Source organism: Cyanistes caeruleus, chromosome 1 (assembly GCF_971803275.1).
Source record: "Cyanistes caeruleus chromosome 1, bCyaCae1.hap1.1, whole genome shotgun sequence".
NCBI lineage: Eukaryota > Metazoa > Chordata > Aves > Passeriformes > Paridae > Cyanistes > Cyanistes caeruleus.
Window position 1 is genome coordinate 82267152 of NC_141701.1, and position 21362 is coordinate 82288513.

A 21362-nucleotide genomic window follows, 5' to 3' on the forward strand; every position below is an offset into this window, starting at 1 on the left:
ACTGTCAAGGCCCTGCTTGATTCTTCTTACTCTTCACTAATATATTAATAAGTCCCCACTCATTTTCTTTACCCAGTTTTGCCTCTGTTATTACAGTAATAATACAACAATTGTCTCTGAAGTGATTCTACTGATAGTCAAGTCTTAAGCTCAAAACCTACTTCTCACAAAGCACATGGTGCAACACTCATTTTAAGAATGCAACATAGGAGGCTAGTCCTTAATCATGAGGACATATTCACACCTTAATACAGTGCCACAATCACAGTGATGAATACAGAGCTACTGATATTTTAATTCCAAAGTCTCTACATCTAATAATCAAGAACCATGAAATTTTTCAAAAAAAAATACTGTAGAAAAGTATGCAGAAAATTACTTCAAGTTTTCCAGCTGGGGAACTTGGACCACCCATATTTTGCCTTTATTTAAATGAGTAAACATTTCTGTTTCTCGCAGTGAATAGGAACTTTGACCCTTCTCTTCCGTAAACCTCCATTTGTTCCTCCCTCAAAGGAACAGGATGAGATCAACCCCAGCCATACATCTCTTGAAAGGATTGCAGCTCTTTAACAATCCAAGCATTTGAACCAAGTGCTGACATAAGTGTCACAAATTCATTTTATCCTGTGCAAGCAACTATAAAAGCAGAAAGATTCCAAGTATATTTAGATTTCTGTTTTTCTAAGCTGGATGGGTTTGTTGCTTGTTTTGTTTCTGTTTGTTTGGGAGGTCAGGTGTGTATATGTGTGTTTGGTTATTTGGCTGGGTTTGGGTTTTTAATCTGTGAGCTGTACAGGGCAAAGAAATATTTCACGATATGTGTTTGTACAGTGCTCCATGCAATGGGATTCTTTGGTTGCCAAAGAAAAAAATATTAATAGGCAAATCATAATTCCAGGCTTCCGAGTTTATTAAAACTACCAGCAACTGATCCTTCTCAGCAAACAAAAATTTATATTTCCCTTTTCCTCATTTTCTAAGCAAAAGGTCTGAACTTTCAAATATCTCTGACTTTTTTTTTGAAAAGTATATTATTAATATCAGTATGCAATGCTGCAGAATAACTTTTCCTACTTCTCCAGACAGTTGTGTCAACAGACTCAGTCAGAGAGTGAAAGCTACATTTTCTGGATGCCCTTGTTCAGAGCTTCACATTCTGTTGAAAGGTTTCTGATCATGTTCTGATTAAAGTCAGAAAAAGCTCTCACTGAATCCAATGATCCAGGACCAAGTCATAACCATTCTCCCAAAACATCAGTCAAAACATTTCTCCCTTCCCCCACAGTGTTCTTGCGCTTGGGAAGTTAAAGTCTCTGCTGGTAAAAATTAACCAGCACAGCAGTATGGACAGTTGTGGACCAATTCACACAATCTGGAGATTGGGCCTGAAGGCAGTGTCATCCCTTTAAAAAAATAAAATAAAATAAAGAGGGAGAAAGAAAAGTTAGCAATAAAAAAGAAGATCATTCACTCCTTAATTAAGTGACCACATTTCTAATCAGATTTTCCCATGAAAATGGTTCAATGCCCCCCTAAACACTACAGGAAAAAAGCTAGCAGATGCAGTACCTGATGTTGAGATTTTTCAATGTTCTCTCAGAGAGTTAGGTGCTGACATGAAGCTGCAAGAGGATTTCTGCCAATTCATTCAATAGGCCAACAATTTTCAGGACTGCTTATATGTCAGCTAGGTCTGCATTAAGAAATATGAAATGACAGGGCCTATATCTGTTTCCCTGAATAACTAGCAAAACATAATTATCATAAATTTGTGATTAAAACCACAGACCATTGCATTATTTACACCAATAGATAATAAGGATTCCTTATGAAATGGCACAGTTGAGAAGTCTTTTCCCCAGCAACATACAGCTTTAAAGACACCTGTGCACAAGCAGACTAACACATAAAACATCACATTTCCTAATCAGTACATGAAAGACGTGTTTCACCCATTAATCTGCTTCATATGGTTTCCATTTCCCCTCTTCATATTCAAGAACAAGATCATGCAGCAAAGCTTCTTCCTTTTATGAAAATTTCTCACGGGCACTTGTATTCTGTCTTGTCTTCTATTCATATCAGTTCTTGTGGCACTCTTCAACTTCTAAGCTCACACAGCACCTCAGGCACTTCTTGTTTGAGCCTAAACACATCCCACAAATGAAACTCTTAGCTGATCCTCCTGCCCACTGGACCTACTCAGCTTTCAGCTCCCACTGAACCCAAGAAAATCATAGAATGGCTGGAACTGGGTAATCTTTAAGGTTCCTTTCAGCTCAAACCCTTCTGTGGTTCTATGATGCCATGGGCAGGGACACCTTCCACTAAACCAGGTTACTCAAAAGCCCCATCCCATCTGGTTTTGAGTGCTTCCAGGGATGGCGCATTCACAACTTCTCTGAAAAACCTCTTCCAGTGTCTCACTGCCCCCACAGTGAAGAATTCCTTTCTAATATCTAATTGAAACCTACTTTCTTTTGGTTTAAAGCCATTTCCCCTTGTCATATCACTACCAAAAAGTCAAACCAACAAGTCCCCCTCCAGCCTTCTTCATGTTCCTTCTCTGGGCTCACCCCATCAGGTTCATTTCCTTCTTATGTTGGGGGCCCCAGAACTGGATGTGGTACCAGGGTTTCACAAGAGTGCAGCAGAGGGGAAGAATCATCTCTGTTGACCTGCTGGCCACACTGCTTTTGATCCAGCCCAGGATCTGGCTGGCATCCTGGGATGCAAGCACCCATTGTTGGGTCATGTCAAGTTTTTCCTTCAACAACCCCAAGTACTTCTCCTCAGGGCTGTTTTCAATACATTTCCAAGACTTTGCACTTAGCCTAGTTGAGCCTCATGAATCTGCACAGGCCCAATTCTCATGCCTATCCAGGTCCTCTAGGATGATTGATATCCCTTCCCTCCAGAGTGTCAGCTGCACCACAGGGCTTGGTACCATTTGCAAACTTGCTGAAGGTGTACTTGTTCTCACTGCCCGTGATGTTGCCAATTGTTAAACAGCACTGGTCTCAAAAATTACCTCTGAGGAACACCACTCACCCCTGGTCTTCACTTCAGCATTGAGTCATTGACTCTGACTCACTGAGTGTAAACATGCAGCTAATTCATTATTCACTGAGTGGCTGTACATCAAATCCATGTCTCTCCAGTTTAAGATGTCATGTGGGACAGTGTCAAATGTCAGGTTTTCATCCCTGTGACACTGGCTGCTGGCATGTGCACATCTCTAATTCCTCTTATTTATTCCCCATATATGTGCATTTGCATGGAGCTGGGCCTCCAATTAAGCTTTAGTGTCTGGAATTCCTTTGTGCTACTCTTCAGGTGCTTTCCTGCTGAGCTGCAGTTCCTCCCCAGACTTAGTGTATCTCTTTCTGGCCCTGGCAATAAACCAGCAGTGGGAAGGATCGAGGATCTCCTCCTACGGCAACTGAAGTTTCAAAGCTGAACAAGGCTTCTCCTGCCTCTTCAGTCTCCAAAAGCAGAACACTGTGCACCTGTTAAATTGATAAGCAGTGTATATAGAAATTTACAACTTGACGTAATGAACCTGTTGGGTCATTCATTGCTAGTTCTGTAAGGGGCTGAAGGGTCCAGTCAATGCATCTCCAGCAAGCTAGTTCAGCACTTACTTGTGAAAATTATGGAATAACAGCCAGAAAACCCCTATATGCAGATGAGAACAAAACCAGCCACCTTCAAGCTACAGAAATACATTTAAACAACCAGTGTCCTACAGATCATTATGTTTAAGTGAGACCTTTGCTTTAAAAAGACCTCATAAATACTGGGTGTGTCTGTGGTGTCCAGCCCTACCCACCTCTCCTCAGTTCACATCTGTGCAACTGATGCTGGATCCGCTGCAGAGCTGGCCTCCTCTCTTGTTGCACAGGGACCCTGTTCCCACACACCTGGTAAGACACATGACAGCACTGAGTGCTGAGGTCAACTGGGGGGGCAGAGATTTGGTCCAACAACTTTGTGCAGCCATAGAGGGCCTCCTGTCTGTTTGCCCTCTATTAGCATTTTGTGAAGTACAAGTGCTATGCAGCACCCGCAGCACCCTCATTCCCGCCTTTAGCTGTAAAAGGTTAACAGCAGACTAAGGGAAGTAACTGATCCTTTGCAAACTTCATTCTTTTGAATTCAGCATTGCAGGCTCATCTCCATAGTTCACTCTGGGGTTAAGGCAGCACTTAAAAGCAAGTCACACATTTTCAATGTGAAGTGTAAAAGAGGAACAACTACTTTTGACATGGTGAAAAGTGGCCTGGAACACTCACACTAATACAAGGGGACAGAAACAAAGGGTGGAAAGGCATCTCAGAGCATCCTTCTGTCTAGATTCACACACAAGGATGAGACCAAGATAGTAGGTTTCTTTATCACATACTTATTGCTGCAGGAACTTCTAATCCCACTATGTCAAAAATCCTTCTAATAAATAGCTTCCATCAAAGTAGCATTTCCAACATCTACATAGCATTATTCGAGGTGTGGTATCCTACTTTACAAATTAAATTATTTTACTTCACCTACAAAAGACCAAAAAAAAAAAACCACAAAAATAAAACAAAAAAAAATAAAAAATCAACCATGTAGTATCTGTGCATCATGCTAAGGTATCATCTTGTTTATTTTCTTCAGCTACTTCTAGTGTGGGGAGGTGAGAGGCACCTTTGCTTGGACAAGTCCTTCAAGTACAATATTGCTTGGGCCAGCTCATTTCTCTCATGACTAGAGGTGGCTGCATTACATTATTAACAAGAGTATTGTTTTGGCATTAAAGGGAAAAAGGGTTTTATGAGAATGTCATATTTCACAAGAGAAAGAACGACCAAGCTTTTAAAGCCCATCAAAAACCACTTGTTTGTCTGGTCTCTTTCTTTTTTAGCTGTCAGTAAGTATTTTCAGTAATTCAGAGAGATTATTATTGTACCTCAGTTTTAAAAATATATTAAAAACAGGATGAAATATCAGAGGAATTCAAGGCAGAGAAGCACCTTGCGACTATTTATTTTGGAGGCACTGAATCTGCTGACATGGCATTTCAAAATAAAGTCTTTTACTTCTGAAAATCATTCTTGGATTCCAAGTGTTTCCATTTAAAGGCAAAAGATACTTCTACAGAAAAATAAGTAAACATTTATCAGTACAAACAAGCCCCTCCCTACAAGGTTTTGGTTTTCATTCCAATGTTCTGTTAGGAGACTTGCTTCCAAAGTGATCACTGGGGACTTAAAACTCCATACACCAATTTGCAAATTGTGTCTAAAGATAAAGTAGACTGTATATGTAATTTGCATATCCTCAGTAAAGAAGAATTTTTATTTTGCTAAGCTAGAAATAGAATTTGACAACAGGGGAAATTCAGACTTCTACTACATCAATCATGGACTTCCAAAGTTTTGGAAGGATCACGATTCTGCCACATTTCAGGACTTTCTGAAAGGTGCCAAGTGCCCATGTTCTCACTTGCTCAGAGAAAAGCTTAGAAGCTGAGGTGCACTTAGTTACACACAAGAAATAAATCATGTCTTTAGGTCTTTTAAAGGAATCGCTCCTCTGCTCTCTGCAAGTGTTTTCAGGATCAAGCCATCTCTTGACCACTGAGCAAAGGCGAGTTCTCCATCCATGCTCTGGCACAAATCCAGAGAACAAGTTCCTGCTCCCTCATTAAACTTGTCCTGCTTTTGGAGGAATGCCTATTAACAGCAGGTGAAATAAATGATGACTAAATCACTGCCTATCACACCAATGTTGTCTCACTATTTGCTTGGATTCAGACAGCTTTGTCATCAAATCTGGTATGGAAATGGTGACCCCCTCATGGCAGAAGACGTGTTTTCATCCCATGTTTGTACAGCACCTCACACAACAGTCACAGTCTGCAGCTGGAACTTCTAACCACATCATACAATAAATGCATAGGCTTGATCTAAATTTTTTTTCACATTTATCATAGATCTGTTGTCGGCTTCTTGCAACAAAGGAAAAAGTTCATCTCTACAGGAATTTAGTTTTACCACAAACATTCTGACAGTTTGAAAAACAAAAGAAAAGTGATGGTATTTTGAGAAGAGATATGAACAAGAGATTAGAATAAAGAGCATTCATTCTACAAGACATTTCTAGTAAGCACTGTGTCTGGCTGGGATGGACTTAACCTTCCCCTTATCAACCTGCATGCGGGTTTTGATCTGTGGCCCAACCAATGCTGATAGTACATCAGTGCTTTAGTTATTACTCAAATGTGATTTCTCAGCAGTAAGATCTTCCCTGTTTCCCACTCTGCCCTCCTCAGCAATTAGGTTGAGGTGGGCAAAAGGTTTTGATGTGATGCAGCCAAGACATCTGATCCAGTTTGTCCAATGGCATATTCCATACCACACAGGGTAATGCTCAGCTGTGTTCCCAAGCTGCCATTGCTTGGAGACCATCTAGGTATCGATCTGCTGGTGGAGAGCGACTGCTTGTTCTCACCACCAGCGGATCACTTCTCCATTTGTATTTACAAACACGCTTCTTAAATTGGTTTTGTCTTTACCCATGAGGGTTTTCCTTCTGCTTTTCCAGTATTTTACTCCCTGCCACTGCAGGGGAGCTGTGGGAACAAAACACTGCTTGTGGTCTTAAACTATCAGCTGGGGCCAAGCCACAGAAGTCCTTTTCAGGCACACCACATAGGGCTCAAGTTAACTACACACTTTATCAGAATGTGCTGGACTGAATTCACAGGTGTTACAACTGTTCAGCTGTTGCTTGGCAAGTTACCATTTGCTGTTGCTGGTCACAGTGCTGACATTCTTGTTCCTATCACTGTTTTTTTTCATTCCCTTACCCGCTCCCTTTATTTCTGAACTCCAAGCTTGAGTACTCCGTTTCAGGACTCAGGGTCTGCTTTTGGCTTTTCCAGTGTAACCAGTGCTACAGGGGGAAAGTTGTTGGCACTGACCATTATGATAGGTCTGACTAGGGAAACCAAACCAGCCAGAATTCCAAGTCCAATAATGGACTGAGTAGGAGGCAGATATTTTGGATACTGCCCAAGGAGGTGATTCACACAAAAAAAGTGTAAAATAAATTGCCAGAAAATGGGAATCAACATACTCTGTTTACTGATGTGTCCCATCACATTTGGAAAACCATCAGAAGTGGAAAGCTGGTCTATGGATTCCCACATAACGTGTCTCAAAAACTGTGGAAGAAAAAGGCAGATTTTGCAGTTGGCTCCAGATACTGCTGAATAAGAACAGTGGCCAAGTCTTTCTCCATGCTGACTCTTGGCTGGTAGCAAATAGTTGGGGTACCACGGCAGCAGAGGTGTCTGTTTGGGCTGCTGCACTGTGACAAGACATTGGTGCCAAGGTAGAAGACCTTCCTGTAAAGGTACATCATGGAGAGTCCCACATAGCCAAAAGCCATGACAATAAATAGTGTCAAAACCACAAACAGGTAAACCAGGCTGCTGGAAAAGGGGATGACATTTCCACTATCTGAAAAATAAATGGCAGGCAGTCAAACACGAATGAAGTTGCTTTGAGAATGGACATGTACAAGTGTCTAGGATAAAGGACATCCTTACAGAGGATATTCTCCAGACATGGCTAGACACATGGCAGTTGTCTAGAGAAAGCATAACAAAAAGCATCAAAAAATTTGCAGTATGGAAGCAACAAGTTAGAAAAACACTTCTTACAGAGACTGCCTGAACCATGCCCCTCAAACAGAATGGCAAAAAAGAAAAATCTCATCTTAGCCTTGTGCAGAAATGCTCTGAGGACTGTGTCTTTTGGGGGTCCAAGGCTGTATCTACACTGAAATATTAAGAGGGAAGAACCAGGGACAATTACTTCCCAGGACCAGACTGATTTTCTCTTAGCCTTGTCTCTAGCAGAACTTCCCAGTTTACGTACAGGAGACCTTGAGGTAAGCACACTTGAATTCTCCTCCTCAAGAACACTTCAGAAAACTCTATGCTGAGCAAATACTTGAACATGATCAATATGAATGTTAGATGAATTGGGACTTGAGAATTCAGATTCTCTCAGTACGGTCAATGTCAGAGCACATAACTGACAGGCTGAGTTCTACATTTAATACTGAAGTTCCCAGTTTAAGGTCAAGCCTGAAAACCCAGGAAAATCACTTTGTACAATGAGATAGTGAAATTCAAAACATGTGTCATATAATACCAATCTTTTATATTCATACATACCTAGTGTTAATTAGTTATCTTTTTAGCAAGGTACTCACACAATGGAGTTTTTGATTTCTTTTTTTGTACTTTGTGGTTCTCCTTTCGTTATGCAAGGCCGGAGGTTTTTTTAAACATATGATTAACAGAATTTAAAAAAATAAATGGGCACATTCTCCTGTGCTTCTTCACAAGCCAGAACAAAGTTCTTGTCAGGCAAGTATAATTCCTTAAAGGAAGAGCTAATGTAGCAAGTGCTCTATCAAAGTGTGGTATCAACTGTTCTTCAGAGTAAACAATGATGAATCAAGTTTTAGAGATCACCACACCTCAGACTAAAAAACATGCATTAGAAGTAATTCCTGACAGCACTGAAGAGGTGCTGCTGTAGACAAGAAACAGCTTCCTTCAGAAAGTTCTTCAGGAACTGGATGAAGGAAATATTCTGAATTCCTGAATTAGAAGGACCATATTGGCAGCTGGCCTTTAGGTGCCAAGGCTTCATACACAAATTACTTTGAAAATAGTGTAATTGCAAAAGGCTCCAAAAGAAAAATTTTAAAGAATGAAGTTACTTACAAAACCCTACAACTTCTTTTCCCAAATTTATCTGCTAAATTCTTTTCAGTGAGGTCATTTCTGTCTTCTGATTTGTGTGTTGCAATGCTCTACTATTTAATTTTTTTTTAAAAATACCCATTAATGTTACAAAGGCAATGAAGCTAAGACAGTGTAAATAGTCACACATATTACAGAGTTCAATTTCAGTTAGTCACTTACAGCTGTAGATAGTTCTGGATTTGGTATATTTGAGTCAACTGCTAATCTACAGAACCATTACCGCTAGTGGTAATAGAGGAAAAATAATCCACACCAGTCTGAACCTCAGCTGCCAGGATATAGTTACAAGGTTAATCAATATTTTAAATTGTATGTACACATCGATTTTGTTTGAGTGGTACATAGAGTCAATATAGAAATTATTGTGATAACACACAAACCCTCAAAATGAGGCTTTTTGCAGCTACTTCTCATACTGAAATGGCATATATAAATTATTCAGTGCAACAGCAGAAGTTTAGCCAAAAAATAAACAAAAGCAACTCCTTCCCTCTCTTCCTCCCCCTAATTCTTCCTCGCCCTTTTGCTACAGTTCTCAAAATATAACAGTTTCTGCCACCTCTGCAAATCCAGGTAAGTAGCACCAATACACAGGGAAACAATACACAGGTACGGCACACTGCAGATACAGCTATTGTTAAACAAGTAACAAACATTGTTCATTTCAGCTTCATTTAAAAAAACAAAGAAACAAAAAACAAAAACAACAAAAAAAAACCCCACAAAGCATTTTACCTGACCTTGGAAATGGAAACAAACAAAAATTAAAGGGATTCCTTCCCTTTGTAGCAGCTTTTGAGTTTCTTCCAGTATGCAGACTCCAAACACAAATGTATGTCATAAAAATATTACTTTAATTTTTCTAACCTCAATTTATCTACAATTATTCTTTACATAGAAATACACCTCTTATGTTTCAAGCTCTTTAACATCTGAGATAATATGATTACTGCTACTGATACATACAACATAACACTCCTTTACTGAAGCTGTGCAAGGCAGCTTGCCCCCTTGTAAGAGATGTCTGTGTGAATACTGGGGTTGAAGTACACACCCTACATACTCTTCTATTGCTATAATTTGTCTTTAGCAAAGTCATCTGACTGTAAAGATAACCAAAATTGATCACATCTAGTTTAGTCGCACCACAGATTTGAAATAATCTCATTTTTGTGTTATCAGTCTGATTTAGTTTACAAAAAAAAATAAATCAGTGATTCTTAGTCTAAGATTTTGTTACTGTAAAGAAACATAGTGCAGTACAAAGCTGTAACACATGCTGTTCATCTACTGTTTAGAGAAGCCCTATCTTTGTAACTTAGATCAACAGCTGAGACAAAGCAAAGGAAATACATGAAAATAGGAAGCCAAGTAAAATAGTTAAACTGTCAAACTAGACCTTGGAGAACTGGGTTTAAGCCTCTACTTCACCACAAACTTCTGTGTGGTAAACCAATCACTTAGCCTTATGAAAGAGTGAGTCAAGACGTATATTTAAAATCTTAAATTGGTGTCCTGAATGGTCTTTTTCTTCCTCTTCTCTGATCCCCTCACACAGTGGCTCATCCAGGAGCAGAGAAATGAGGAATTCAGTTCCTACTCATGAAAATGTTTCAGTGTATTATATTAGCCATAACAGAGAGAAATTGCAACCCACACCTAATCAATTAGCTGGAGTCACACTCTTTCCCTCTCACCCCCTTCCACAAGTATGAAGCATTTTCCAAAGAAGAAATAGATAGCTCCCCAAAGTCAAACAATTTTGATTTTTGTAGCTAAGTCAGTCTCCTGGGAAATGAGGCTTTGAATCCTCTTAAGACTAAATTTAAGAAATAGGAAGAGAATTCTTCCCCAGCACCAATTCCTTCCCCTTTTTATGTCCTCTTCCAGCAAAAATGCAAAATCCACACTCAGCTGAGAAAGGACAGAGGACAAGCAGCAGAGGAGAAGCTCTAGACAGCAAGCATCCCAACTACGAGAGCCTGTCAAAGGGCACAACACTTGCCCATGTGCTTCTTGCTGCTACCTGTGAGGAGATCACTTCTGCATACACTTAGTGGGTTTTTATTCCATTAGAAGGGCTTTACTTACATGTGCCTTGTACAGGTTATATACACCTAAAAGATCAGTGGTGCTGAAGGCACTCAACATGCAAAAGCAAGGAAGTGTGTCACATTGCTTCAAAGCACATAAGTGTTCTGCTGGTTCTAATGTGTCTGATTAGAGTTCTAATGTCTGCTGACCTCCTGTATCCATAGCCAGTGCCACAATTCATTATGTGCTGCTGAAGTCGTGTCACACCGATGCCATGCACACAAACCTTAAAGACTACAAAGTATTTAGGAACTGCAAATACGCAGGGCACAAATTCTTCATAAGCAGTGCGAACAGAAAACAGGGGAAACTCTACACCTTCAGGATTTTATCTAGCATGAAGTTTATTTGTGTAGACAGTCTGACTGGTGTGCTTTGAGCCATACTTTAGAGATGATTTTTCAGGAAATGACACATAGTCTAAGCAAAACCAGTACCAGAAAATAACTTGGTTTGTATCATAACCTGTTTTTATGCATGGCTGAATTATTTGGAGTTTCACTCCTCTCCTTTCTCTCATCAAGAAAACACGAACAATAATAACAATCTTTGGCCTGCACTCCTGGGCTGCATCTGAACTGGGCTCGAGGTTACTCAAAGGGTGGCTTCAAAAGCATCTGCATGAATCATGAGGGAACAGGTCACCTGGGCCACAGCTCTCCCTTGTCATATACATTATGAAAGCCTTATGAAGCCAGAGGAGTCAGTTACACAAAAGCATACTCCACTGGAAATTTAAGCTGGATTTAAGATGCTCTGCACTGCTGAAGCAGTGCAAAGCTGCCTTTAGAGATTTGTGAATGTAGCTTCTTATTGTTACACCTCTGCTTTCAATAAATTCTCCCTGAGGGAACATATGCTTTCCTTCTACAGTTTCTATTGTTTGGATTATCTTTCCCTACCTATGACACATTATTTATTAGCATCTTGCACTTGCTTTCTCTTACTGAATTAGCAAATGCATCCCACCAAATAAGGTGAGGAAAACAAGTTACTCACGGCAAGTAGCGCACAAGGAACACAAACCCAAGCCTCCACTTCTCAGGAGGAGCCTTTCTGCTCTCTGGCTCATTAAAGATTGACTATCCACAAGCACTTGGGTATGAAAGCCAGCTGGTACCACTTAGTCCCTACTTAAATCCAATGCCCAAGGGATGCAAAAACCTCATAAATGAGGAATGTCTAGCAGTACTTGGTTTTGGTACTTTTAATTTGGTTTTATGGTAAACTAGCAGGCATAGTCTGAAGACTTTTATTCGTACAAATTGTACAAAGCTTCCTTTTTCTTTATTTGCTTCTCAGTGCCCCCCTCCCCTCCAAAATGAATAATGTTCGTAATCATTCATTTGCAGTATCATGGCATTAAAAATTAATTGGAAATGACCATTCCTTCACATGATCCTGGGGCTGGTCTATTTTAAATCGGTAACTATGTTCAAAAGGCAAGGTTGTTACAGGCTCTACAGGAGCTCTCTAACATTGCTAAAATTTTTATTCTTTCATTTTGTCTCCTACTTCTGTTTTTCTTTTGTCTTTTTAAAGTTTTCCTCACTTTTCTTTTAAACCAATTGCTACCTTTAGTTTTATGACACTGAATTGTTTTGATCAGATCCTCAGCTGGTTTAAACTGACATAATTCCATAGCTCTACGGGCTTGTCTAGGTTTACCACCGCTGTCTGTGCCTTTCTGTGTTACAACTGAGACAAAAACAAACTGGTGTACTAGGTTCACCTTATCAGACAAATAAATTGTCAATGTCATGATTTATCTTGAATAGTAGATGTTTTCTACAAGAGATTTTCTTGAAAATAAGGGGGTTAAAAATGACCTAATATACTGCAGCAAAATACTGAAGGCAATCAGTAAGACTGTTATTATTTCTTGAGATGGATAGAAATCTGCTATTTTCTACCTTCCCTTCCAATATCCCAAAGAATAATGATGTGATTTAAGAACATAAAGCTGGCTGCTCAATTGTGGCAATTTATGTTCCTGTAAACTTAATGTAAGCCTGAGCAGCCCAATACTTTTACTGTGTATTGTAAAGGATGACATCTCAAAGGTCATAGCAATTTCCACCATTTTACTTCCAAATTTATTTCTCCTTAGTTTTTCACAGGGAAGTGTTGAGATTTACCTCTGACCCAACCTACTTTCCTCCAAACTCGAGCTGTATATAAAGAACAAAGGGATTGTTCAATGAATGGGTTCTTTTTCTGGGTAACACTATTGAAAGACACCAACCTCGCATCATAAGGAGGTATAATGTATCCCTAAATGTATTTCAACTCCAAAGTGAGAATGGTAAGCAACCTCTCGCTCTGACCTTTTCTCTCTTCACTGTATGTAATGTTTTCAGATTCTGTTGAGGAGCGTGTCTAATTCATTTTTCCGGCTTAGCGAGACTCACCCCGAGTCATTTCCTATTTGCTCTCTTGCTGTGAGTGGAGTCACATTCCCAGGGAGAAGTCAGCTCAGTTCCAGTGATTATCTCCGCTGCCAGCGTGCCCAGAGCTCCGCGGCGGCCTGAGAGGGCGCCTGCTCATGCTGAGAACACAGTTTAACACTGTGTTAATAAACACACAGGGAATGTGTTATGCAAACAAAGGCCCCAAGGCAAACCCCTCTGCCCTCAGAGATGCTAAAAGAGTAATAGGTTTGGGGAGAGCGAGGGAGTAAGTACTGCGTTTGAAAAGCAGCCTCATTGTAAACGAGTCCCGATCTGCAGTGGGAAGAGTTAATGCGAAGACACACTGTCTATCATTCTCTTTTGCCCTTCTTTTGAAGATCATTAGAGTTGGCATTAAGAGGAGTTATACGGATTAAAGGCAGCTAGGTCTGCTCTCACTGCTCGATGAAACAGCTATCATCACAAGGCAGCGTACCTTCAGCAGGCTATTAATTACATCCCACTAAAGTCCTTAAAAGGTAGTTGATTTTAACCTTAAAATTTCACCATTTGCTTCTAAGAGACCTTAAACTGAAATAATATTAATAATATTAAACAATGAAATGAGTTTAATTATATCATAGATGAGTAAATAATAAATTACTGAAGTAAAAAGTATTAAGATAATAAATACTAAATAATAAAGTGTCTTAATAAGGGTAATATTTAAAGTGTAATAAGGGCAATAATAAAATAAAGCCTTCACATCGCTGTGCTTAAAAATCTTTTGTACAATGACATTCTTTTCTAAACTGAATTATAACAAAGGATCATCACCTTCTTAAACTCTCTCCACCCCCCGCCCCCATAACCCAACACTAAATTTAGAAATGGCTCAGGTTCTTCAGTCAAGCTAAAATTTCACCACTCTCCCCTTTTCTTCATCTCTCCTCATCCCCACGTCGATTTTACACTCCAGCCACACAGATATACATTAGAAAATCTCACACTTTAACATGTCACTGTGATAGACTACAAAATATGTCAACCTTAAAGGCACTAGGAAGAAAAAAATGAAAGTATGAAGGAATAATAAGAAATATTCATTCACTCATTGAAGTCTGTTTCAAAATCACAAAGAAAAAGGATAGGAAGCCTCAGTACTCACACATACTCTTCTTATTCTTCTGTTTTCATTAACATTTGTATAATTAATTAGAGTCCTCAGGGAAAAAAAATAACTAACACTTCTTTACACTTCTTTAGTTCTGAAAAGCAATCAAGATCTATAATAGCCTCTCAGTTCTGAAGTTTAATGTAAGCTTGTATGAGCGAGGGAACCATAGCTGTTTTCTTTCTGCTTTTTTACAAAAAATTAAATAAAAAAAAAAAAAAAAAAAGAGGAAAAATAATATATTTTGTTTGGGACTAAAGACATTTAAAAACTAATAATTCTATGTCTCAGTAGTAAATAATACGTTTAGGAGCCTAGGATGAATTAAACAACGTGTATTTTTCAGTATCGTACTGTATCATTTACAACCCAGTCAAATTGAATCAAATACAACAACAATCCCGTAGCATAATTTTAACATAATTTATAGCTCCATGAGGTAAACAGAAGGAGGATTTTTTGTTGCCTTCTGTTTGCTACTTTAATCACATTCTGGGGACACAATTCTGCATGGAAGTGGCTGTAAATATGCTCATGCATTTCCAGCTCATGGAGGCGGTTACAATGCGCATATTAAGGACAAGTTTTACAACCAAATGTGTGATGCAGAATGCTTTGATTCTGATGAAATTGCACCTCTCTAAGGGTGAGATTAATCCCGTCTAACTTTGGCTGCTCAAGAAACGAACGTTAGATGGTTAACTGGATAGTCAACAGAGAGTTAAGTAACTCCAGAGGGGGATTCTTCCTATCTACTTTGGACATCAAAGTTTGTCTACTAATGAGCTGTCAGACACACTCCTCTGACTGCAGAGCATGCCTAAATGGGATGTTTAGATTAGACACCTAATTTCCAGACAAGTGAAGCTGGCAAACCTAACCCCATGCTCCAGCCTATCTGCTCCACAGCTAAACCCAGCTTCAAGGTTGTTTTTCAGGGAAGCCTGAGCTGGGAACTGAACTGAACTGTAAGGATTTGGAGCCAGTGCAGCAGAGGTTTCATTGTGTATTTCTTGCCTGGGCATCTCTGTGGGGATCCTGGCCAGCCTGCACAGGGATTGTAGCTACCGTGCCTGTGCTGATCTAACAGCTGGGAAGATACAGGCTCCCTCCTCAGCCTTTGCTCCCAGCAAAGGATTCTGTATGATCCTTTTCACTGCTCCCCATGCTGAGAGAGCATGCTAAACTAACCCAGGCAAATTTAAAAATAAATAAATAAAGTAAGGGAAGAGAAGGAGGAAGGAATACTTTTCAACTTACTAGGGAAGTTACTTGAGAATTGAGGTAGATGACACAGCATAGGGAGGACACAGGACCTCAGCAGAACGAGTAAAGGAAAGAAAAGAAGGAAGGGGTGAAGAGGCAGCTCCTTGGCCGTGCTGAGACGTTCACCTGGCTCGGCTGCTGAGCAAACCTGAATTTTCCGCTACCCTACAAGGCCTGTTACTTCTACTGAGACTGGTTCTGAGGGCAACTCAGGTATGTCTCAACACAATGCAGTTAGTCCTATCAGGTATGGGTACATACCAAGAAGACTGGGTTGATTTAAGCTACCTGATGGAAACATTAAATTTTGGTATTGGACCAATGTTTGGCACACTGCTTTAACCCCCTGTTTTTTCTTGGCAGTGCTACTGAGCAGCCAGGTCACAGCTCTGCCTTAGGAATGGGCTGGGGAAAGGGACAGGCCAAGCAAGGTAAAGCTCTGTTGAGCCCCGTGTATTGCAATGTGCACAGGATAACTCTGAGGATGGAATCAGGATGTTCCATCTCTTGATGATGAGAAGGAAAATCACTGGGCATTGCCTCATCCAGTCAGCTAATTATCAAATCCAAGTTTATTCAGCATCCTTGGTCTACCGGTAGCTAGAGACTTTGGAAAAGAATGCCCCTCATGAACTGGTGTACGAGAAATCACAGTGACAGATAGATAAATCCAGATACTTGAGCAAAGTGTGTTTGCTGCCTAAGGGGCGCAATGACAAGGGGAAAATTATAGCCTGTATTGGGTTTTGCTGGAACGTAAAATGCACATAAAATCTTTTTATGCCCTCACGCTCTGGTTTGCTCTCCCTGACTGACAAGGTGCACCAACACATTGGTATCAGTTTACACATCTTTTTTTGCAGAGAGGAATCCAGCACCACACGGCACATGTTTCCTGCTGAGGTACTTTCCCAACACACCTGAAGTGCTGCAGCCCAGCTAGCAAACACTGATTGCCTCTAAAAGGCTGGTCTGTGATCATTCCTTCCCCTTCCTTGACACACTGACATGTGCTGCAGCGACTATTACCTAGCACCGTACAAAACCACAGCGCAAAAGGTAATGTATACTGCTCTGCAGGCACAATTTGCCTTTGAAACTTCCCCTCCTTCCTCTGGCTTGAGGTAGGAAACAGGGCATTACAGTACTGGGTCCACAAAGGATGAGAGTCTGTTACGGGCCTCAGGGAAGTCAAGGTGCCAAACTTACCACCTTGGCAAAGTGGTAGTCAGTCAAAATGTTTATCATAAGAATAAAGAGGGAGGAGAGAGGAGAAACTGCTGAGCAATCACTTTTTCACAGCCCTGGTTTCTGGAGTTTGCAGTTCTCCTGGTATAAGCCAGATGGGCAAGTGGGGAGTCATGGTTTCACTGGAGGCTGCATTGCATGATCTCCCTCAGTGTTACAGCTCCTGACCCACAGCTGCACAACCAGAACTTAAGGGGACAGCATGGGACACAAGCTCAGAACCATCCAAGGCAAATTCTTCAGTGACTGGTACTGGGATTCTTACAAACCCTGAAAGTTTCTGCTGCAACAGGAAACAGAGGCCATGGTGGAGCACCTCAAGTCTTGGATAGCCTGAGGCAGGGAACATCCCACCCCACTGTAAGTACTTGGCCTCCCCTTCCTCCTGTGTGACACCTGGCCATACTCTCCAGGGCAAACCACATGGGAACCAGTGTGCAGGTTATTTTCTGGCACAGCTCCCAAGTTCTGTATAACTCAAATGACATTTTTCAAGGATGCTAGCGGGCAGACCAGGCTTTTTTTTTTTTTTTTCCTCTTTGGTCTGACCTGTCTCCTTGTCTAGTAATAATATATTAGTGATTATACATGACACTTACATAACATTCTTCATCTGAACTGCTTCACTGCCCTGCAGAAAAAAAGGAACAGTTCTGTCCCTACATTACTAAGTGGGAAAGTAAGGGGGAAGGATGTGCTGACTGCAGTGACAGAGGGCTCCTGAGTACACCAAGCAACGGGACTCACAGCCAGTCCTGAGACTTAAGTCTGCACTTCTCCATCGTGTTTCCAAAATCCTCCTCACTATCACCCTTCCCTCAGTGCTCCTTTTGTTTTCCCAGAAAATTTTTCCTACATTTATATTATTGTTACTGATTTATCTAATGCTTTCTTCCTCAATTACAAAATTCACAGCCAGTACACATCAACCCTTCTTTAACTCCTCTCCACAGGATTGAGGCAGTCTTTTGCTGATGCTCGAGACAGAGAAGAAAGTGACTGACAATGCACAAGGCAGCAGGGGCTGGATGTATCCTCCTGCCTGGCTGGACCTTCCTCACTTTAAGCTGCTCCAAGAAGCACAGACAGAAAAAAATGTCTATTATGAAAGAAAAAAAAAAATTAAATTTGGAATCATTTAGCATGTTCCAAACTGTTTCACTTTTCTAATAGACCCACCCCTGCTCCTGAATAAAATTTCTGTTTGGTAGAATGACAGGATGACAGAAGTCCCAACATGCAAGTTCACAGGGCAGTGAAGAAAACATGAGTTTCCCCACTAACACAGGTCACCATGCAACATATTTCCATAGCATATGACTGAAGTGCATCTGTGCAATGTTCTTTCTACAATAATAGTTCACAAGTCAAAGCATTATAATGTCTTAGTACAGATCCCACTGGAACATGCACTGACTTGGGTGCCTGAAGTATGAATATTACTGCTGGCAGCCAAATATTTTTGCTTATTACCAAGCACAGCAAAAACTCTCAGAATTACATCTTTTATTCTCTTATGCTGGAGAAAAATAAGTATCAGACATACACTCTGCGGGCTCTTTTGCAAAGAATCTTTTAAGTACAGACTCAGATTTTGTTTGGATAAAAACAGAACTGTGCTTTGGAAAACCAGTCCAGGAGGGACTTTTTTAGGTGTTTTCTTCATCTCAGAATAGTCCATACAATGAGATTTCTGTCAAAGAGGCACAGTATAGTTCAGGTTCCCCTGAACACACAGAAGATCAGCCAGTGTGTTCAGCTAACTTGTTAGTCAGTTTTTATTTGCAAAGGACAGCATCTGGTATTTAATCTCCAGAGCAGAAGTAACCATTTACACAGATCTGAGATCACTTTGTGACAGGTGCCAAAGAGTCATTTCCAAAGGCTTGTGAGCTGACCATATGCTACATCTTTCCCAAGTTGGAATAAAGGCATTCAGCCATCATAAAATTCATTAGCGTCATAGGATAAATAGATAAATTAGTGATGAAATCACACTAAATATATAGTAGGTATATTTATGTCTCAAATGAACTAAGCAAAACTAATTACAATGCCAAAATTATGGTTTAGGGTTTGATTCCAGAAACATGTAAAGAACAAGCTGAGCATTTGGTTTTGCAATACATTAAAAAAAATGGTGCATCACAATACCACTTCTTTATCATAGTCTGTGTTCAATGTATTACTACTCAAACAAGCCTGAAACAATATATATAGATTTTTTTTACCAAGATATGATTAAAATATGAGAAGAGAATAGGAAAGGTTCACTAAATAACCACTATAAATTAAAACATGAGAAGATAATGGGAAGGATTCACTGAATAATCACTGTAATAATAAAATCAGAAAATTATTTAATAATCAAAGTGGGTTTTGGTCTGATTTAACTAAGTTCATGTCCCAAGACTGAGCTACCAGGAGAGGAACAGGAGTCTGGATACTAACGTTTTACATGTGGGAAGTAATGAGTAGGATCACACACAAACCAGTCATGAGATTTTCCTTATCATCATTTTGTGGAAAAATTCTGAACTGAGCTGAGGTCAGAAAATTGTCAGGCCTCACATTTCCCTAATTCTGACCTCAGAAGTCCATATTCCTTAATAGAGGGCGAAAAAAAGGAGAACATCCACACGTTGTTCTCCTGGTTGTCAAAATCCTGAAACACTCTATATCTGGGCAGCTATTTCTATCACTTTTTTTTTTGGGATAGGAATCTTTTCTACATTTCTCAGAAGATCTGGAGAAAAAGGGAAAGGATTGAGAGGTCTCCTGGGAAAGAAAGAAAGAAAAATCTTGCCTCTCATGACTGATGTTACACAAATGCTATTTCACACACTTTGTAATCTCTAGTTCTTATTCCAAAGACTAATGTAAACTGGAAGAATCCTTTCTACCACGGGTGGCCAGTGACAATGGGATGAAGCAGATAAGGAATCATTTGGAGTAACCAAGCAAGCAGTTTATCCAGAGTCATTCCCTGCAAAAAGGCTTTTCAGGATCTGGACTGTGTAACCAGCATAAGCCTAGCACTGATGGGTTCAGCCATCATTAATTTCCAGCCGTTTGGGAATAGGTGATTATTTGACAGTAAGACGTGATCTGAGAGAGGTGCTATTAAAATGTGGAGAGAACTGCTATTCTTGCACTGCAGCAGTGATCTAATACAATGGCAGAGCAGTGTGACTGGTAAAATTCACAGGGGAACAGACTTCTTCCCAGGGCTCAAATTATCAGCACATTTTCATTGCTGCCTCCAGAAAGAGACATGTAATGCTGTCAGATGCTCTTTGAGATGGGAGTTTTTAAAAAGAGATGGAAGTGTATGCATTAAAGAAACCAATATTTACACAAGGACATTTCTCTCATGAAATATAAATGCTGGAATTCTGCTGGTTACAATCCTTATTTTGAGCTTTTACATGAGGGCAATAAACTGGAGAGGATGCAATGCTCCCTTCCCACTCACCATTTTGATTATCATATATGAATTTTAAAGGGGTTGGGTAAAATCCAATCAAAGCTTCATTTATAGATGCTTGTACTTTATACTGCTGTCCTTGGTACACACTTATCCTTAGTCCAAGTAAAATAACTCCAATTCAGGCAACAATTCCTGAAAAGGAATGCGACTTTAATGAAATAAAAGGCTCATCGTGACAAGTCCAGGTTGAGAATAACACCCTATCCTGTTGCCATTACAGACAGAGACAGAAATATATCAAAGTCACCTCAGCACTTGAAAGAGAATGGCAAATAAAAGGGACATGTCCAAGCAGTGCTGATGGCAGGTGTCGGAAAGTGAACATCAGCAGGATCAAATAGGAGATCTTTTCTCTCTTGCTTCTTGAAAAGGAATAAAAACCCCAAGACCCACAGAATTTTATTAAACACAAAGGAAAATTAGATTAAGGCAACACTAAAGGAAGAGCCTGGGGTTCCTACAGCATGGGCTTGCAGAGCTTGGCTTACTTGCCTCCCAGGACACGGTAAAAAGGCAGAGCATTTGGCATTGTGACTTTGTTAGCATTTCCTCATGGACTGCCTCAACCGGCTTCTGGGTGGGCTGAGAGATATGTGAAAGCAGTTCAAGGTGCATGAGGTACTTTTCACTCTCCCCACCTTGATACAATCCTTTTGTGATGCCTCACTGAAGAAGAGCAGATGTACGTGCCAGGGACGTTAAGATTTCCCATCAGCTGGACCAGATGGGGCTCTAAGAACACTCACCTGCTGTGGTGTCAAGCACGGTGCTCCCATCCCTGCTCTGGAAGAAGGAGATTCAGCTTCCATAGTTAATGAACAAAACTCAGGAAAACTGTTCTCATCTCTCAGCTCTGCTGCCTGTGCT

At 40.3% G+C, this 21362-nt stretch overlaps 1 long non-coding RNA gene across 2 annotated transcripts in view; it reads right to left on the bottom strand.

The window, feature by feature from the left end:
• The window catches only part of LOC147655659 (uncharacterized), a 101903-nt gene that overhangs the window by 49891 nt on the left and 30650 nt on the right, over nt 1-21362 (bottom strand). Inside the window, exon 1 of one of the 2 annotated variants that reach the window (XR_015289637.1) lies at nt 11927-11997. The exons of the other annotated variant lie outside the window; for it this stretch is intronic. This is a non-coding gene — a long non-coding RNA (uncharacterized LOC147655659). Of the gene's footprint in view, nt 1-11926; nt 11998-21362 lie in introns of those variants that run through there. 2 annotated transcript variants of the gene reach the window in all.